This window comes from Artibeus jamaicensis, unplaced genomic scaffold (genome assembly GCF_021234435.1).
Source record: "Artibeus jamaicensis isolate MK-2021 breed Jamaican fruit bat unplaced genomic scaffold, CSHL_Jam_final contig_354, whole genome shotgun sequence".
Lineage (NCBI taxonomy): Eukaryota > Metazoa > Chordata > Mammalia > Chiroptera > Phyllostomidae > Artibeus > Artibeus jamaicensis.
This window is the reverse complement of record NW_026521803.1, coordinates 35233215-35252269: the sequence shown is the minus strand read 5'-3', so window position 1 is coordinate 35252269 and position 19055 is coordinate 35233215. Positions and strand designations below refer to the sequence as shown.

At 46.5% G+C, this 19055-nt stretch overlaps 1 long non-coding RNA gene across 1 annotated transcript in view; it reads left to right on the top strand.

Annotated features, from left to right (window-relative positions):
• Window positions 1–2192: 2192 nt before the first annotated feature.
• Window positions 2193–19055, top strand: part of LOC128627234 (uncharacterized) — an 81289-nt gene continuing 64426 nt past the window's right edge. Inside the window, exon 1 of the long non-coding RNA XR_008391391.1 lies at window positions 2193–2387. This is a non-coding gene — a long non-coding RNA (uncharacterized LOC128627234). The remainder of the gene's footprint in view (window positions 2388–19055) is intronic.

Below are 19055 nucleotides of genomic sequence, written 5' to 3'. Positions count from 1 at the left end.
TGAGCACAGAGTGTTACCAATAAAGCATTACTTAGAGTCATTTCAGGCACTGCGGAGGTGGGTAAAGAGGTGGGCAAATCGAGGTACGGGTTCTTTCCCAGGCCATGGGGGCCCTCATGTTTTCTGCTTTATGTTTTGGGATCTGAGCAAATTTCTAGAGATGGGATGATTTTCATATTGATCACTCAGTGCGCATGGATTGAGCACCTACTGTCTGCCAGGGGAAACGAGGAGAAATTAAACACACTTCCTGCCCCCGGAGAAGTTCCTAACCTACTTTGAAAAACATAGTAGAACCTCAGAAAAAGTTCAATTTGAATCTCAGCTCCAAACACCCCGGAGTGGGGGCAGTGGGTAGTGTTTGCCTGTGAGGGGGATGTAAGTGCTCTGCTCCAGGGGAAGGGGAGATCCAGGTGCAGGGGGCTGGTGGGAGCAGATGCCCTAGACAAAGAGGGGTGAGGGGAGACCTGGACCTTGAGAGGGAGGTGTCGGGGAGAGGGGTGGGAAGGAGGGCTGTCTTCTGGGGACAGGAGCAGACCGGCAAAGGACTCATGCCGCGGGGGAGACCCCGGGTGGGCGGGCCTTGCATGTCGAACCTGAGAGTTTGGGACATAGTTGGAACCATGGGTTGCTTTTGAGCAGAGAAGTGACACTGTGAACCTGGTGTTTCCAGAACTTCCATTTAAGACTTTCCTGAGCGTTCGCACCTTCTCTGTGGATACAAGACCCGCACTTGGAAGAAGCTGGGTGTCCCTACCTGGGAGCTTTTCCTGGACCCCAAGATCATGAGAGGCTGGTTGCTGCTCACTCAACCCCAAGACCTGTTTTCTCCGGAGCTGTTTTCTAAACCCTCCCGTGGGCAACTAAGTCATGGTTTCATTTGGTCCTCACAGCAGCTCCCCGCTGAGTGAGGGGCAGGAGTGACTGGCCTGTTCTGCGCTTCAGTTAGTGGCCAGCCCGGGCAGAGCTGGGCTCACCTCCAAGTTGCCCGAGCCCAGGTTCAGGCGTCGATGCCCACAGCAAGGCTGCCTCAGGACGCCAGGCCTGATCCCGAGTGTGGGGCACGAAAACCTGGTTTAAGCTGAAGTCTGTGCCTTTAAGGCACTTTATATAATCGGAATAGAAGCCATTTCCCCAAAATTTATCTTTCAAATAGCTGACAGGCATTTAGGAAATGACTCAAATAAGAAATGATACTTCAAGACACCTGGGAAAAAGTTACCTTCAACCCGCCCCCACCCCAGTAGCCTGAGGTTTGGCCATGAACCTCAGTGTGGGACTGGTGAAGGGTGTGCACAAGGCAAGCAGACAGTTGGCTATGTAGACCACCGACGGGAACACCCTGCCCAGTGGGCCTGATGGCAGAGAGGGGGATTTATGGAAACTAGTGGTTGTCATGGATACGGCTAGCACAGCTCTGCTTCCCCCCGCAACCCCCCTGAACTGGCCCAGGGAAAAAGCCCATTTCAACCTCTTTGTGGCCCTTTATGAGCCAGGTCTGGAGACCATCCAAGAAGATAAATAAGTAGGAAAGTGAGGAGACAGCAACCCAATTTGGCAATGAGCCCGCATCAGTCCAGGCGAGATGGATTTTCAGCTTCAAGGAAATTGGCACCAGGAGCAGAGGGAACCCTGACATTTTTCTTTCTGATTCTGGGTCTCTTTTCAGCAAGTTGAAAAATCTATTTTGCAAACTATATGGGCCCAGAGCGAGCCCAAACCTGAGGAGGGTTCTTGCCTTTTGGTGCGTCGTCCCCTTTATTTAAAATGATGAAGGAGAGAAAAACGTTTTTCAAAATGATGTTATTTATCTTAGGATAATCAGTGAGACCCTCATAAACTAATGTGCTAAAGAAAACATTTACGTTCAAACCAAGCGAAGCTGCAAGAGGTGTTAGAAGTGACCCCGGGGCCATGGGGGGGGGACACACACAGTGGTCTCCCACTGTTCCCTCTTCTTAGGTCAGTTGTGTTGGTCAGTTAACTTCCTGGACACTTTGTCCTGCCTGCCAGGGTGGCTGATAAACCTCAGTGCTGATTGCCACTGACCCTTCCTGTGTTTGTCCTGGCCTGAACATAACGGGACCCGCTCGACACCCGCTGCTCAGGGCTGACCTTGGTCGTTGCCAAAGGACCGAGGGCCAGGACACTCTGTCCACTGCTCTGGGCTCCCTCCTCTCCGGCAGGTTTGATTTTCCGGGAAATCCTTGGCCAGCAGAGCATGGGGCCCCAGGCAAAGGCAGGCTCGGTGTCCCTTCCTGGTTGTTCAAGGCGTGTGTCTGTTCCTGTTCTCTGGGTTCACCTGGCAGAGAGGAGGTGTTCGGACAGATCTCGCCCACCAGCAGGAGGGGGAGGGCACCTAGGAGTATGTCCGAGAATCGCTTCTGGTATGTTTCCATTTTCCACAGTTTCTGGCCCACTTTAGCACGCAGACACCCAAGTGCAATGGAAAAGCTGCCATGCTGGGCGCACACTCCTTTCTGCCGAGGCTGACTGCCACCGGGGCTGAAGGAGGGGGGCTGCCTCGTGCTGCTCGGAGTAGGAGGGCTTCGGGGTGGGGGCTTCATGGGGAGGCAGAGGTCCTGGTCTTTCTGACTGAGGTCTGAGGGGACCAGAAGGCTTCCTGCCACCAGGGTCTTTGCACGTATCTCAGTGCCCGACGCTGCTTCGTGCCGCTCTGTGTGTGTATGTGAGGTATTGCTTATTTGCCTTTTAAATGAACGTGTCGAGAAGCATCCCTCCCTTGACTGTCTCCTGTTGATGATCGGCCGTCAGTCCTTCACTCAGTCCTAGTTTACTGAGTATCCTCCATGTTCTAGGGACCACACTAGGCACTGAGGTTAGCACAAGGGTGTGCTTGGATCACGTCACCGCGAGGTGACAAAGAGAAAGGCCAAGAGAATCACAGAGATTCTGGTTCTGACATTGGTGCTGTCGGACCAGCTCTAGCAACCCACTTCCAGCTGCTTCTTTCTTGTTGAGTTCACTCACGCCGATAGAGTCCCCGCTTCGAAGGAATCTAATGTGGGCCAATGACATATAAGGGGGTTAGACAGAGGGTGTCTGGGGACACAAAGCAGGGCACCGCATTGGACGCTTCCAGGACCACTTTGGACCCTCCTTCTCCTGCTCTGGCCCAGGGAGTTCTGGTTTCCCTCTGGGCTGGGCCGGTGCATTTCTCTCCTGAGATCAGAGGCTGGGCGAGAGTGAAGCTGGGTGTTTGCTACCACCCCACTTTCTCCCCACGTGGGCCGCCCTTTGGAGCGGCTGAGTTCTAAGAAAGAACAGCTTTTGCGGGGCAGCCTTCTTCTACAGTTAGTGCCTCAGGGCTCCCCAAGTTCCAGAACCTGCTTCCTCTGCTGTGCTGGTTTCCCTGAACCCCGCCTCTACTTCCTAGGTGTCCCTTCATCAGACTCGCCCACAACTGCAGCTGTGCGCACCGCTGGCTTCCCCTGGGGCCTGACCGCGCTGGTCCCCAGTGTAGGCTTCTGCCACTCGTGATGCTGGCCATGTCTTTAAAATCACACAGGTACATGTGAAATAGATGCTTTTACATCACTGTGCCCACTCGGTCCTCACAGGAGCCTGTGATGAAAGCAGGAGGGAAGCAGAGGACTCTGGGATGAACAGCTGTGGAAGCTCACACAGCCAGTGAGTGTCAGGACGGGCATCTCTGACCTCTGCACCAAGAAGGAGGGTAGCTCCCCTCTGCCCCCAAGCCCTCTCTGACACAGGGGGTTGGTCAGCACAGCCCCCCTGAGCTTCCACTGTACCTGCTGCCCCCCCGCCCCCCACTGTGCTGCAGAATGGGAAATGCTGTCCTCAGCCAGCAGCCAGCGCTTTGTTCCACACTAACGAAGCATGTTCTAGGGGGACCTGGGGTTCCACTTCGATTTTCAGGACCTACAAATAACACTCTACAGCACATTGTTTGCTAGAAATTACCCAGAGTTCAGCTCTTCCGCGCTCACTCTGCTGTATGGAAAGAAGCCGCAGCAGCAATCGATGGCTTTTCCATGGTCTCTGACTGTCCACTAGGTCCTATTTTGCTGGCTTTATTTTGCTTATGCAGTCCCAGCTGCGACTATCAATACGTGCATCCTCCTCTCCTGGGCCCGACTGTAGCAACAGTAATAAGATTTGGAGGCAGGGGTGGGGGTAGGGGGGTGGGGGTGTGCTTGTTGGTCGACCAAGGTTATGGTCCCTGGAGTGAGGGAGGGAGAGGGAGGGAGCAGAAAGAGGGGAGGGAGGAAGGGAGAGTGTCTGAGAGAGCTGGTGGTGAGGTGAGCTCCAGGCAGAAGGAGGGGAGAGCAGAGTGGATTCAGCACCAGCAATGCGGGAGCCACTTCACTGCTCCCAGCAGTCCCGGGTCCTGTCCCCGGGCTTGGACGCCTTCAGCCCTTTGGGTACAGGCCGGTAAAGCCGCGGGTTGCCGGATAAATGAACCTGTTCGAGCAATTACCAGGGCTTTATGATAATGAAAATACAAGGGGCTTACACGTTGGGTCTGGAGGAGAGAAAATGAACTTCTGACTCCCTTATATTGTCTTTAAAAGCCTTAATGTAAAAAAGAAATGTTTTCCTGATAGAGTGGGCGGGAGGGGACTGTGCCTCAACTGAGTTGCAATTCCCAAGCTAATCTGGAATTTCATTTCAAATCTTCAGTCAAACCCTTGCTTATTTAGAAAGCGATTTCACATATAAATAATGCAGATGTCTTATATCTCTCCCTTACAACTCACCTAAGCAAATATTTAGCTTTAAGCTTCTTTTAGGTATTCAAATTGACCAATAGTTTGTGTCTGTCTAGGACTCCAGGTGGGCATAAAAATATCTTGGGGTGTGTGGGTGAGTGTGGGTACATGTGTGTGAATACTGCTGGTAGAAGCTGTCATTTAAGTCAGACATGGCTGTCGGAGATGTGCAGAATTCAATCAGTTATTACATTAATATCCAGACGAGTTGCATAGCCCTCACAGAGAGGCAGAATAAAACGTAAATCAGAATGGAATGGAGTGGCAAATAGATTATTGAACCCAGTCGAGTGTGCGGTTGGTTACATGAGGAGAGGTTAGAGACACTGTATGACTTAAAAATTAGCTGAATTCATAACCCGGGGAGAACAAGAACTTCATGGCTCCTCCATTCCTTGAGTTTTGAAAACCATGGGTGATGACCATGAACATGGCTTCATCCTGGATGCTGTGGGGTTGCAGACAAGAGTCTGGTCAAATTATGATTCACAGTTCCAGTCGTTTAGGAACCCTCAGGTAGCGGAGAGGGGAAAGGCCTGGGAAGGTAACCCCCAACTTTGGTTAGGATGACAAAATTGATTCCCAGTGCAAGCATCTTTTAACGTAGGAGTTTTCAAAAGTAGAAATGTACATGTTTAAAAAATAATCAAATTGGTGCTTTTGTGTTGGGAATTCTGTGGATATTTGGTACCTTAAGTATAATGTTTAAGAGAATTTGTCTTCTGTGGTAACAGTTCAGACTTGTGATCTTAGTTTAAAATATGAACTGAGTGATTCATTAGACTTGTGATATTAGATGGAAAGCTTGGGAAATTAACACACAGGGTTAAAACATCTAGGAGAACTTAGGGTCACCATACTCGTAAGTGTGATTTATTAGCTTCACAAGGATGTAAGTAGCTGGGAGGTTTTTGTTGGTTAAGTCAGTCAAATGAGGTACTTTAAAAGGATATAGAACACAGTAAATTTATAACTGTAGTTTTAAACATTTAAAGGAATTTAATTAACCAAGTTTATAAATGGAATCGCCCGTGAATCAAAGTTTCCCTTAAAGAGGTTGTTAAAATTTGTTAGACTTATACATAGAATAATGAGATTTATATGCTAAGTGTAGAAGCCTAAGTTGGAGGCAGGTTTTAAAATTTGGCTCTTTAAAGAGAAACAGGAGAATACAACAGTTAAGAGCTTGGTTGCTGAAGCCGCCCTGCCAGGGTTTAAAACCTAGCACTGCCATTTACTCATGTGACCCCGGGCAGGTAACTTAAGCTGGCTGTGCCTCAGTATCCTCACCTTTAAAATGGGAGCGCTTTCATTAAAGGCAAAATATTAATGGAGCATGAAATAAGATGATAGGTTTAAGCTCTTAGATGGTCTCTGCCATATAATGAGACTTCATTAAATGTTAGCATTCATTAACAATAAATCGAAAACCTTATTTCCACAACTAAATCTGAAATAGTCCTTTCTGCACATGTAACCCCACCTATGAGAACATCAAAGACCTCACAGTGAATGCACATCATCTGTATAAAGTGCTTCTGACACAGCACAAAAAAGTACTTTGAAAAGTGGAAAAATCCAGACTGTTGAGCATCTTTCACCCTCTTCTGAGTTCCGAGTACTCATGCTAAGCCGCTTATGTGTCTGGGCTGGTCAGATGTCAGAAGAGCTGGTCCAGATGTCACCATCTTCCGGTGGCTCCAACTCTGCCTCTGTGTCAGTGGCACTGCTGAGCTCAGGCATTTCAGACCTGAAGGCTGCTGCCGTGTCAAACACTTGGTTAGCACCTCACTAGCAAGCAGTCCTTAGTATCTGATGATTCCGGGGTTACGGAGTGGCCCAGAGTCATGTGGATTTGAGATCACTCTTTTGTATTAATAAATTCTCTTCTTATGAATGTTTTCAAACATACTTAACTATTAAGGAGGATAGGAAGTTTTATCTTCAATAAAGTAGACTGGATAATTCTGACTAAATCTCTCCCTTAGAACTGGAGAAGCTGGACATAACCTACAAGACATTAGTTTGAAGGTATTGGAGGGCTCAGTAGGCATTACAGAGTCATGATGTCGAGACCCTGCTGAAGGGGAAGCTTAGAGACGAGCCTGGCCTTGGGGGGGCGGGGGGCACGTTTGACCATAGAAGTGTCCACTTGTTTCAAGAGACAGGGTCCAACAAGCTGAGTAGAGCTTATAAGGCTGGAGATAAAATGTGGGGGCACAGCAAGAAAGGGGGATTGTTAAGCCCCACCCATGTTAGAGGGGGCATCCAAAGAGCTAACCCCTAGAAGTACCAGTGAGCCAAATATATACTGTTCCTTGTAGCGACCGAACAGTCAAAGAAGAAAAATGCAGGAGAGAAACTTTTATTACTAGATATCCAGACTTAGAAACCTATAGTCGTTGAGACAGTGCAGAAGTAGCAAGAGGGTAGACAAACAGGCCAAAGCAACAGCACAGGAAGTTCAGAAACAAACTCACACGTGTATAGACACTGAGATTTTTACACAGATGGCACTGTGGACCAGCAGAAAGGGTAGATGTTTTTTCTTTTTAATTTTTTACATATCTGGTGCAGAATATCCACATGTGGAAAAACATGAACCTTGACAATAAGAAAAAAAAAACCAAATGGATCAGGGACCTAAATGTGAAACCAGAAGTTTCCAGAATATAACAAAGACAAATATATTCATGATTTTAAGGTAGGCAAAGATTTCTTAAGCAGGATGCAAAGAGTACTATTCATAAAACAAAAGATTAATAAATTGAACTGTATTAACATTTAAAACTTCTGCTCATGAAAAGTCAGCTTTAAGAGTGGCCAGGCAAGCCATGGCTGAAATATTTGCAATGCTTATAAATGACAAAGGGCTGATATCTAGAATATTTAGAAATATTCTCACAAAACAATAGAAAAGGACAGAAAACCCAATGGCAAAATGGACAAGATACTTAAACAAATATTTCACAGAAGATTAGATTTTGTCAACAAGCTACTTCCAAATAACACTTGAATTTCAGAAGACTCCGCATGTGTGCAGGGCACCTGGCAGGGAATCACACCTTTCTAGTTCCAAGAGTTTGGAGATTCTGTGCATTTTCTTGGACTATAAGTCCTCTCTGTTTGAAATTCCAAGTTTGAAATGATTTGAAGACCAGGGAACAGGTTCTTTCCACGAGTCGTGCAAGGAGATGCTGGAAAGGAAAGTGGTAATTGAAGATTTGAGGCAGGAAGAAAGAGAAATGTGTAGCATAGGCAGTAGACAAAATTGTTTAGGATGCAAATGCAACTCTGGAGCAAGCCCTTTGGTTCCTGAATTCAACCACCCTCTACTGAGAGGTTAAACCCCAAAATAGGTCATTGAACAGAAACAGGATAGCGAGGTAGATAACCTTGCCTAAACCCCTCTCTTTTTGGATACCTCATTTTAGATCTGTCTTAGCTTTAGCTTCTCCCCCCTCCCCCCATCTCTGCCCCTTAAATACACACACACACACACGTACACACGCACATTCACTGTGACATTTTTTTTGCATATTATAGTTAACCAGTATTTTTATTCTGATCATCTTTAAATGTAAAAGACAAGAGTACTTCAAATTACAGTGTTGTAGAGCTAGAAGAGATTCGGGTTATCATCTTAATCAAATCCTCCCATTTTACCAGCAATGTGACAGAGGCCCAGAAGTCACTGGTGACCTGCTCTGGGTCCCATTTGAGTGACTTGATCAAAGGCTCCAGATGAGAACTGCAGGTCTTGTATTTCAGTGCTCTTTCCGTCTACCATTACTGCTTTGCTCGTTCCAACAAACGGGGTTTTCTTTGGGGGCCATGAAGGTGGGTCTAGAAAGAGGAGGTAGTTACACAACAATGTGAATGCCCTAAATGCCACTGAATTGTATACTTAGAAATGGTTAATTTTATGTTATGTGAATTTCATCTTAATAAAAAACCTCAACGAAAGAATACAGTGAGAATTAATTATGTTAGAGCCCATTATTAATTGTGCAGGAATAAATCCACATGAACAACATTAATCCCCAAGGCCAGTGCTATTAATTCAGCCCCTCAGTATCACGGTGGTCTGCTGTATAACACCGGGTAAATAAGGCTCTGAGCTGGCTTTCATCTCTCTTCAGTTTTAAGACCAGCACTGTTGTTTCCTGGCCACTGTAATGTCAGGGAATTATATTTAAGCCATCCTTAACTCCTGCAGCCCACATCGATCTTTCCCTTCTCTGAAACTCCAGCACTTACAGCCTGAACCAGATGATTTAGAACTTAATTATGTTCTATCTTGTGCTGCTTTTTAATTGTTTGATGTAGGATAATCTCGTCTTGCAATAAGACTCAAAGAACTTTGAAGTTAGAGACTTGGTCTTATTTTCATTTATTAATGCATCCATGCACACATTTTTTAGCACTAATTATGTGCCAGTTGCTGGGGACACAAAGGAGAGTATGACCCATCAGCTGATGACAAGGACTTTGGGGCTCGATGTGGCACAGGGCACATGGATACGCTGGCATCTAGGCTTGCAGTTGGGAGACTTGATCACTCCAGACCGAAGTCCTCCTCTTGAGTGTCCTATTCCAGGAAATGGGTTGGGTGTGGTGACAGCTGCACTGTCAGTGAGATTTATAAATTGGACCATTCCTGGAGGACATGTCCTCTGTCACTTCTCCCTTCCTTGGCTCTATCCCCACTGATATTCCCTGGGCATCTGTAGTCTGGGCTCTGCAGCTGCCTTGACCCAGTGTCCCTGCTGCCAGCGCCACCTTCTGCTCACCTCCTCTTCTTATTGCAGCCAGAAGGCTCTTTCTCAAACGAAGATCTGATCCATCACTTTCTTATCTTAAGCTTTTCCACTGAGCTCTCAGTGCCCTTAAGAGAGATGAAGCCCAAACCCTGAGTTGGGCTTGCAAAGCCCTTTGTGACTTGTACCCATGTGACTTCTCCAGACTCATCTCTCCCCACTTTCCCCACCCCCCCATCATCGAAGTTCTAGCTACACTTTTTCCAGTTCTTCCTGCTTGGCCCAGCTCTCTCTTGCCTTGCTTCTGTACACCTGTTCTTCCTTCTTCCTGCTGTCTTCTTCTCTCCTTCCCCTTCCCCCCAACCCCTTTGCCTGCTAACTCCAGCTCATCCTCTGAATTTTAGCTCAAACATTGCTTTCTTACTGATCTCCATTCCCGACTTCCATCAATAGCTCAGGCACCCTACTGCCCCCTCTGCTTCTCTTGCTAATGTCTTTGTCACCCTGTGTTAGAACATTCTGTTTCTCCAACTGCCTCCCCTTTCCTCCTCTAGACTGATTGTTCCAGGAGGGCAGGACTAGTTCAGCTTGTTTATTACAATCATCCCAGGACCTGGCATCTAATAGATGCCCAGTAAATACCTGTCGATGACACTGAATTAGACCACATTGAAGATAAAGGGGATAAAAACCCCATTGGATTACTACTTGTCCTTGAAAACTATGAACTATCTCCTCCCCAAATGAATGAGTTGAAGACACCAGTTCCTCGAGTTTCCTGTTACCCAAAAGGACTCCCTCTAGCATCTTGGGGACACCTGGCTCTCTTTATGACAATCTGAATCAAGCCTGGAGGCCCAGAGTACACAAGACCTGGAGCCCACAAAGACCAGCAGAAGACCCAGGAAAGAGCTACTTGGAGGGGCAGGAGAGCTGTGTGCAAACAAAGTTTTATCTACTGAAGAGTGTCAATGTAGGGCCTCCTAAACCCAGAGCAAGTTCTGGGTTGAGAGATCCTACAATGAATGAGCAGGCATAATTCTGAAGTTGTATCTGCTTTGGCTGCACTGTTGCTCCCATCTTGCCACGCTGGGGGCAAGCTCAGCAGATTTCAACCAGAGCAACATCTAAATCCTAAACCCACCAGAATCCCCCCAGCAAGCTACACTCAGGTGGTCAGCTATGTGCTGTGGTTCCAGCAGCACCAGAAGGCCCAGATCTCAGAAAATATCCTGCCCCCATGTTTGAAAGCTTCAACATAGTTAGAGCTTCCTTTCTTCAGTTCAAAGTGAGGATTGCGGTTAAAAAGCTGATTTCTCCCTGGATGCTCACCTGGTGGAGTGTGACTGAGAGATCTAGTATCAGGCTCCAGGAGGGGGGGTGGGAAACTTCGGGCGGATGCTGGGGACCTCAGCAAGGGGTGGGAGAAGTGAGGAGGGCCATGACCCAGAGCAGGGGAGCTGGGCCCCTTAGAAACAAGGTGAAAGTCTTTGCCTTCATTCTGTGAGGTCCAGTCCTGGCCACTCACAGATGCCACTCAAACCAGGACACTGGTGGGCTGATCCTCTGAGTGGCCCTGGGTGGTGACCAAGAGCTGCCTCTGTTGAACTCAGTGACGTTTGGTCTAGGTTTCTCCGTGCCCTCAGATAATCTTGGAGAACTCCCCAAACTTGCTCTCTCAGGTTTATTATATTATGCGATGCCACACCAAGGTGGAGGACTTTCCAACCAGGGGGATTGCAAGATAGAATTTTGAACTGGGAACACCAGAGACAGGTCCAGAGTTCTGGCCCCGCAGTGTAGAACCCCTCCTAGTATAGAACCGGGAGCAAAAGGATGAGATAACGGAAATCGCCCCGAGCAGGGAAGACGTTCGTTTTCTTCATGGCGAGAAGCCGTGCCTTTGCCCAGTTCAGAGTAAAGGCCAATGAACATTCCCTCCGTGCCTGTTGGCTCTTGCCAGGCGAAAGATGAGTCATTGTAGGGTTCTGCCCAGGCTGGGGGGAGATGGGTTGCGGAGTCTCAGCCACCCTCGCAGCTTTCAGAAGGAGAGCTGCAGAAATAATACCAGCCTAATCCCCTTAATCACCTAATGGGTATTTTGAGTCCAGCTTGTTAATGCCTGTTCCTTCCTATTCCAAATTACTTCCCGCCTCCCTTTTCTCTGTTTTGCGGTTACAGAGTCAGAGGTTTGTCACCCAGGGGCTGTTAGCAGGGAGTGTGGCTTCAGTGAGTCCATTGACTTAGGGACGTCCTTGCCCCTCAGAAGTGAGTTCAACAGCAGTGAGAAAGCGCTTCTCCCTGCTGCTTCCCCACCTCCCTGACTATTAAATTGCTCCGGGGGAGATCAATGGGCCCAGCAGAAATTTTATTCAACTCCCTCCCTCCATGGGGTGTCTTTGCTGCTGCTGCCTCCTCCCAGCTGTAAGTGTAATTCAGGAACTGACTGTACCAGGCAGTGGGTGGGAGAAAAGAAACACAGGGTGAGTGAGAGGGGCTTCCTTTGCCTTTGTCAGCATTATACTGACCGATATCACAACATGTGAGTTTACATCACGGCATGTCAGAAATCAATAGCCCAATGGGGGTGGGCAGGTGGGAGATGGGCCAACTAGGGAAATGAAAGCTTGACTCCGCTTAGCCAGTTGCTTTAAATCCCTCTTATTATACCCCCTCAACATAGGAAGAAATGCTCAGTTGGCTGTTTAATGTCAGTCTTCTCCCACTGAACAGTAAGCTGCATGAGGGCAGAGAACGAGTGAATGAGTGAATCGGTGAGGCAGTAAAGGAGAGATACGGGGGATGCAGAGATACGGCTCATTTCATGTTGTATAAAACAGAAGCAACTATTTTAAATTGGAGTGTACTTATGCAAGTACTGAAATGCATATCATAAAGAATGAGACCATTAGGCCCATTTATAATTTAGTCTGTCCTGGGATAGTTTGTCTGTGTATTGGACATTTGAATTAATTACCTTTGTGCAGAGACAAACTGAAATGGCTCTGTATTCTGATCATAGAGTTGCTTTCAGTTTATGTAGGTACATCGTGGGCAGGGCTATCCATTCTCGGAAATGATCCCCTGACCTCAGTCACTGAGAGAAAACCCTTTGGGGAGAATTCACTTCTGCCACAGGAGAGTTCTGGGAATGTCGAGTGGGGAGTTACAGAGATTTGCCACTCATGCAGGTTTGGTCACACCCTGCACAAACCTACCAGCCACCCACCCACTGTACAAACCCACCAGGACGTAGCTGTTCTCCAGGCAGGGACAGGTCTCCCATCCCAGGTCTGCCCTGGCTCCTACAGGTTTGCCACACTACTTGCTCGTACCTTTGAGTGGGGACACCTGCTGACCCAGTGCTCAGAGACTGGGCTGATATCCCGTGAAATATTTTCAGGAGTGGGCACATCACTTTTTGTGATTGTTCAGCTTCTTTGCACAGGTGTTTTGACAGATTAGTGGTTCTCCTCATCTGCTATATTCTTGCTTAGGAATGAAGCATTAAAGCTGCCACGTGGCAGCTGTGTAAGGAAGAGCCCTCATTGACTCCTTTTCTTCCTGTCCAGTCTTACATCCCAGTGCTCAAGCCCTCAGCCCTCCCCTGTCCCAGGGTGAGCAAGGGCAAATCTCTAGCACTGGAGGGCAGGCACCCATACGTGGAGCCCGAAGGGTCTACTCCACTTGGATGGAGCCCGAAGGGTCTACTTCACCCTCTGTGGCCAGCCCTGGGGGCTGCACCCACCTCATACTGAGGTTCAGGTCTCCACCTGTGGTAGACTGTGAGGTTCTGCCATGCCTTTTAGGGACTCGCTTAGCCACTTGCCTCCCAAAGTGACAGCCCTTTGCGTAGGGTGAGCACAAGTCTAGCAAGAAGAGGGATGTGCAAAAGAGGCCAGGAAGAGCATGCCCTTGAGGGAGCGGGTTTTGGGAAAGAAGGCAACAGGCACTTTAAGGAAGAATGAAAGAGCAGCCAGAAGAGCATCTCTGCCTTCAAAAGAGGGCTTCCAGAGACCCTGGCCGTGGGCTAGAATTTCATACTCCTTGAATCAGTAGGAGGATTTCAAGTTCAAGGGATTGCCCATTACACACACAGTGGGCAGCTCCTGCTGCTGGCACTGTCCCACCTTGTTACTAGGAGACTGTCGCTGAACTCACCCCAGGATGACGCAGACGCACCTTTTAAAGGCCACAGGTTAGATACCCCTCCTGTTCCCCTCAAGGTCCCCCTTAGCCTCTTTGCCCTGAGATTTATTATTCTACAGCGGTTGCGTTGAATTGCATTTGAAATCAATTAGCACAGGTACTCAAAGATGAATGCTTAGGCTCTGAAGAAAGGTGATGAAAACATACCATTTAAATAGAAATCAATTTTCCTTTCATGTATTTCTTCCTTGCTGCTGCCCCAAAATTAATAGTTTTTAGATATTTGTGTATAAAGGGGAGACTTCTTTCCCATAAACCATTTCCGCCGCCACCTCTTCTTGCCTCCTTGAGCTTGCTCTGTAAGGCATGATCCCCAGCTTGTGACGTTAACTGCCTAACTGTTTCCACGGAGACATTTCCTGCTATGGTCATTTGAATAAGTGCAGCAGCACAGGGACCTGGGGCAGCAGGGAAGAGTGCCTTTGTGTGTCTTGTGTTTGTCAACAGCAGTTAAGGTGTGGGAGTTAGCCGTGGTGTTCCCACATGTTCAATGTCAGGGCAGCAGACAATCAAGTCCCTGAGACACACCCAGGCCTCTTTCCGTCCTCCTGATCAGAAATCCTGGGTGGAACAATGAGACTCTCTATGGATGTGTAGGAGGTGCCACTCTGTGGAATCAGAACCTTTTCAAGTGTCGGTAGCAAAATTGCAGAAAAAGAGAGGGGAAGGAGGAGAGGAGGGGCCCTGGGGTCAAGTTAGCTAGCAAGCCCCTATCTGATTTCTCCTTGTTCTTCTCTTACTTTTTCCCCACAGGACTCGGGCACTTACTGCATTTGGAGTATTCTTCGAAGTACTTTGTACATTCGGTCCCTCCTAAACATCTCCCCAGCAGAGTGAGGAAGGCACTGTCATAATGCCCATTTTACAGCTGAGGAAATGGAGGCTTAGAGAGGTGAAGTAACTTTGTTCAGGGTTGTGGTAGTTAATTTTATATGTCAACTTGACTGGGCCATGGGGTGCCCAGAAATTTGGCTGAACATTATTCTAGGTGTATCTGTGAGGGTGATTCTGGAAGAGATTAACATTTAAATCAGGAGACTGAGCAAAGCTGGTTGCCCTCCCTAGTCTGGGCGGGTCTCGTCCAGTGTGTTGGAGGCCTGAATAGAAGAAAAAGCTGACTAAGAGAAAATGTGTGCTCTTCCTGTCTTCAAGTTGGGGCTCCTGCCTTAGGGCTCAGATTTGAACTTACACTATGATTCTCTTGGCTCTCAGGACTATAAATCTCAGATCTCTAGAGTTCTCAACCTCCATAGTCACATGATCATTTCCATTTTAACTTTGACCTCCCTGAAACTCAGACCAAATCCATGCATTATTGTATTTCTTTAGTATTTTATGCTCTTGCACTTTTTTAAAGAAAATCAAACTTTGAATTTTAAGATAATTTCAGATCCAAATGCTATAGTAAGAAATAATATAGAGGGATCCTATGTACCTTTTACCTCATTTCCCAAGTAGTTTTTGCATCTTGCAAAACTGTAGTGCAATATAACAACCAAGATACTGACATTTGTAACCCTTCAGTTTTTTCAAAAGGAAAAATATGGAATGAATCATAGGGACGGGTATGGAAGTTCTGCCTGTGATCGTGAACAGTGGGCACATTGACAGTTGACCTCCCATTATTAAATGTTTTCTCTATACCTGATGTTTAATTTTGTATTCTGAAATTTGCACTTTCTATAGATTACCTCATTTCATTGGAGGGGGGTGATGGTAAATAAGTAAATGACAGAACAATGGCTATTGTCAGCCATTTGAGACGGGCTGTGTGGCTGGCCTCTGCTGCCCTGGCCTAAGGCTGAGGTGGCCCCACTCCTTTGTAGGTGGCGACTTGTATACTGGACTTTTAAGAGAAAATACTGGACTCTTAAGGCAGAGGCTGTGCCTTCTCAGGGGAGCCTCTGGACCCCTTGATGGGTGCAAGAGGTCTGGACCCCTTGATGGTCCTGGGAGAGTCACAGCACTGCCCCCTCCCTGGTAGTCATGAGAACAGGGCTACAGCTCAAGTTCCCTCCAGCTCTTTGCTGTCAGTTGTAGACAAGCTGTGGGCTGGCGGTGGAGGAGTGAGATATATAATCGGAGTGCTCGCGTCTCTGGATCCTGGAGAAGTGTCCGACCAGCGTTCCCCCAGTTAAACTCCCCTGAGGTTGAGGAGGTGGGGTGGACCACATCATCTCCCCTTGCAGTTTTAGAGTCCAGTGTGGGAGGAATCCATTGCCTGAAGGGCTGATTGTTCACTTTCTTTCACTGAGGTTCAATTCCCATTTTTCTTTTAAAAAGTAGAAGGGGCATGTTAAACTTTGGCTTTCTTGAGGAGTTTTCAACATCTTTTTTATGCAAGGACTTTGAAATATGCTCATTTAGTTGTGCTTTCAGGAACACACATTTCTCTCCTCTGCCAGCCCTTTCTAAAGCATATTGAATGGGGAATTTGTGTAATTTCACTGCAGAAAGTAATTATTGTTCAGACCCACTTCAGATACATCTGGCACTCATTTTCTCTCTTCATCCTCTCTCATTAAAGCATGCCATAAAAAGAAGGGGTTGGCAGAAGTGGGAAGAAAAGAATCTTGCTCCCCAAAGGCAGTCTCTGTTCATTAAAAATGTGCCAGAAGCCCTCTTGGAGCGCCCAGGAAGGCACTGGGTGCTGGGCCTGTGAAATCCTGTAAAGGAACTTAAAGCTGTATCCACTGTGGATAGTGAAGACTGAGTCAATTTACCAGGCTCACCCTGAACTTAACCTCTGGTGAAACTGAGGTTAAGTGTGTCTGGACCTGAAAGAAAACTGAGACACCTATATTTTTACAAGGCTGAACCTATCCTAGGGCCAAGCAGCTTAATAAAGGGGTCCCACTGAGATACCCTCAGCACCCTTGCTGTGTTGGCATAAACTAAAATCTAAGATCAAAGCAGACTCTGTGTGGCTAAATTAAAAAGACTGCCAGTACCAAGTGTTGACAACAGTGTAGAGCAAATGGAACACCTATTATATTAATGGTGGGAATGCAAAGTGGTACAGCCAGTTTGGAAAGATGTAGCAACTTCTTATAAGTTAAATATATACAATACTTGCCATGCAACCTTGCAAACAATTTCACTCTTAGATATTTGTCCAAGAAAAATGAAAGTTTATGTTTACACATAAACTTAAATATGAAAACATACAGCAATTTTATTTATAACAGTTAAAACTGGGAGCAACTCAAATTAACAGATGAAGGTATAAAGAAGTTGTGATATATCCTTTCGATGGAATGCTCTTGAGCATTAAAAAGGAAAGAACTACTAATATATACTGATGAATGATTTTCAAAAGATTATGCTGAATGAAAGAAGCCAGATACAAAAAAACTGTGTGATTACATTAATTAAACTCTGGAATAAGCAAATCTAATCTACAGTGACAGAGAGTGGATCAGTGGTTACGTGGAGCTGCAGTGGGGGAGAGAAGCAGTTGACCATGATAAAGCAAAGAGGAGCTTTTGGGGGTGATGGAAATGTCCTCTATCTTTATTGTGGTGGGTATTGCATAGGTATACAGCCAATAAGGAAAGCAGTGCAGAGTTACCTCAAGAAGTTAAAAACAGAACTGCCATATGATCCAGCAGTTACACTCTGGGAATATATTCAAAGAAACCCAAAACACTAATGGAAATAATATATGCACCCCTATGTTCATTGCAGCATTATTTACAATAGCCAAGATTTGGAAGCAGCCCAAGTGCCCATCAGTAGATGAGTGGATAAAAAAAACTATGGTACATTTATACAATGGAATACTACTGAGCCCTAAAAAAAGAAGGAAATTTTATCTTCTTTTTTTTACCCAAGCAGCATCATGGGTAGACCTGGAGAGTATTATGCTAAGTGAAATAAGCCAGTCATAGGAAAACAAGCACCATATGATTTCACTTGTGTGTGGAATCTAATGAACAAAATAAACTTAGAAACAAAATGGAGACAGATTCATGGATACAGAGAACAGACTTTGACAGTGGTCACAGGAGAGAGGGTTGGGGGCTGGGTGAGAAAGGTGAAGGGATTAAGCAAAGAAAAAAGAGAAAGACTCCTGGATGCATACAACGGTACAGTGATTGCCAGAGGGAAGGGGGTGCTTGGAGGAGGTAGAAGGAGATAAAGGGGGGATAAGTAGTGATGGAAGGAAACTTGGGTAGGTGAGCACACAATACAATATACAGTTGATGTATTGTAGAACTGTATACCTGAAGCCTATATAATTTTATTAACCAGTGTCATCCAACGAATTCAATAAAATGCTAAAAAAAAAAGTACACTCACAATAGGTGAACTTTCTGGATATAAATTATACCTCAATAAGATTTATTTTAAAAGTAGAGTCTATGTCTCATGGTCATGGGACCTGAATTACAGAATTTCAGCTGGAAAGAAGGCATTAAAGTTTTCTTACTTCCTGCTTCTCACTCAACAGAGACCAAGGGGCCAGGAGAGTGAGGTTTACCCGTCCTTGTTCAATTTCCTAACTCACAGTACAGTTTCCTTTCCAATAAATCCTTCAGACTCTCAGTCCAGAAGTACAAATGAGATGCCAGTGTGTTCCAGAAGTGGAGGATTCAGCACCATGAAGCTCAGCATGGAAACTTGATTGTGGGCCTCTCCACCTACCTGGATGGGTTCTGTCTCTGTTCTCTCCCCTCTTCTTTCTCTCCACCACCCAAATTTTTCATGCCCTTAAGGTCCTTAAGCATTACTATTTTCACTTTTATGTTGGCATATCTTGTTTTCCCAACTTCACTGCCAAATTCTGCACAGCCAGAACTGTGTATTATTAACGATTTTATATTTTCTATGTCTGGGCACACAGGAATCACCTGGGAGTTTCTAAGAAACCCAAACACCTGTGTCCCACTGTAGCCATTCTGGAGTGCTCTGGAGTGGTGTGGAGTGGGGTGGGGGGCCAGGCACTGGGATTTTTTTACATTTCCCCAGATGTTATAAACATGTAGCCGAGGTGCAGAACCATTGAGTTAGAAGGCATAATCTGACTTCTAAATCCCACTCTTTAGCAAAAATGAGACCAGGTTCCAGGGGCCTTCTCTGTTGGGAAGATGGGGTATTTGAAGGATAGTCAACTTTGTCTCCCCAGATCTGAAAAGGAACTTAACAACATCCTCCCCCAACCTTTACCTGGCCAGCTGCTCTACTAGCATTTCACAAGAAGAGGAGAACTCCAGACTATTCACTGAAGGCTTTGGCAGTTCACTGAAGGCAGGAGTGGACACGATTAGAATGAGACAAGAACTTATTCCTTTGTGTGGCAAAGGAGGAAAACAGCTGATATTTACAGCCT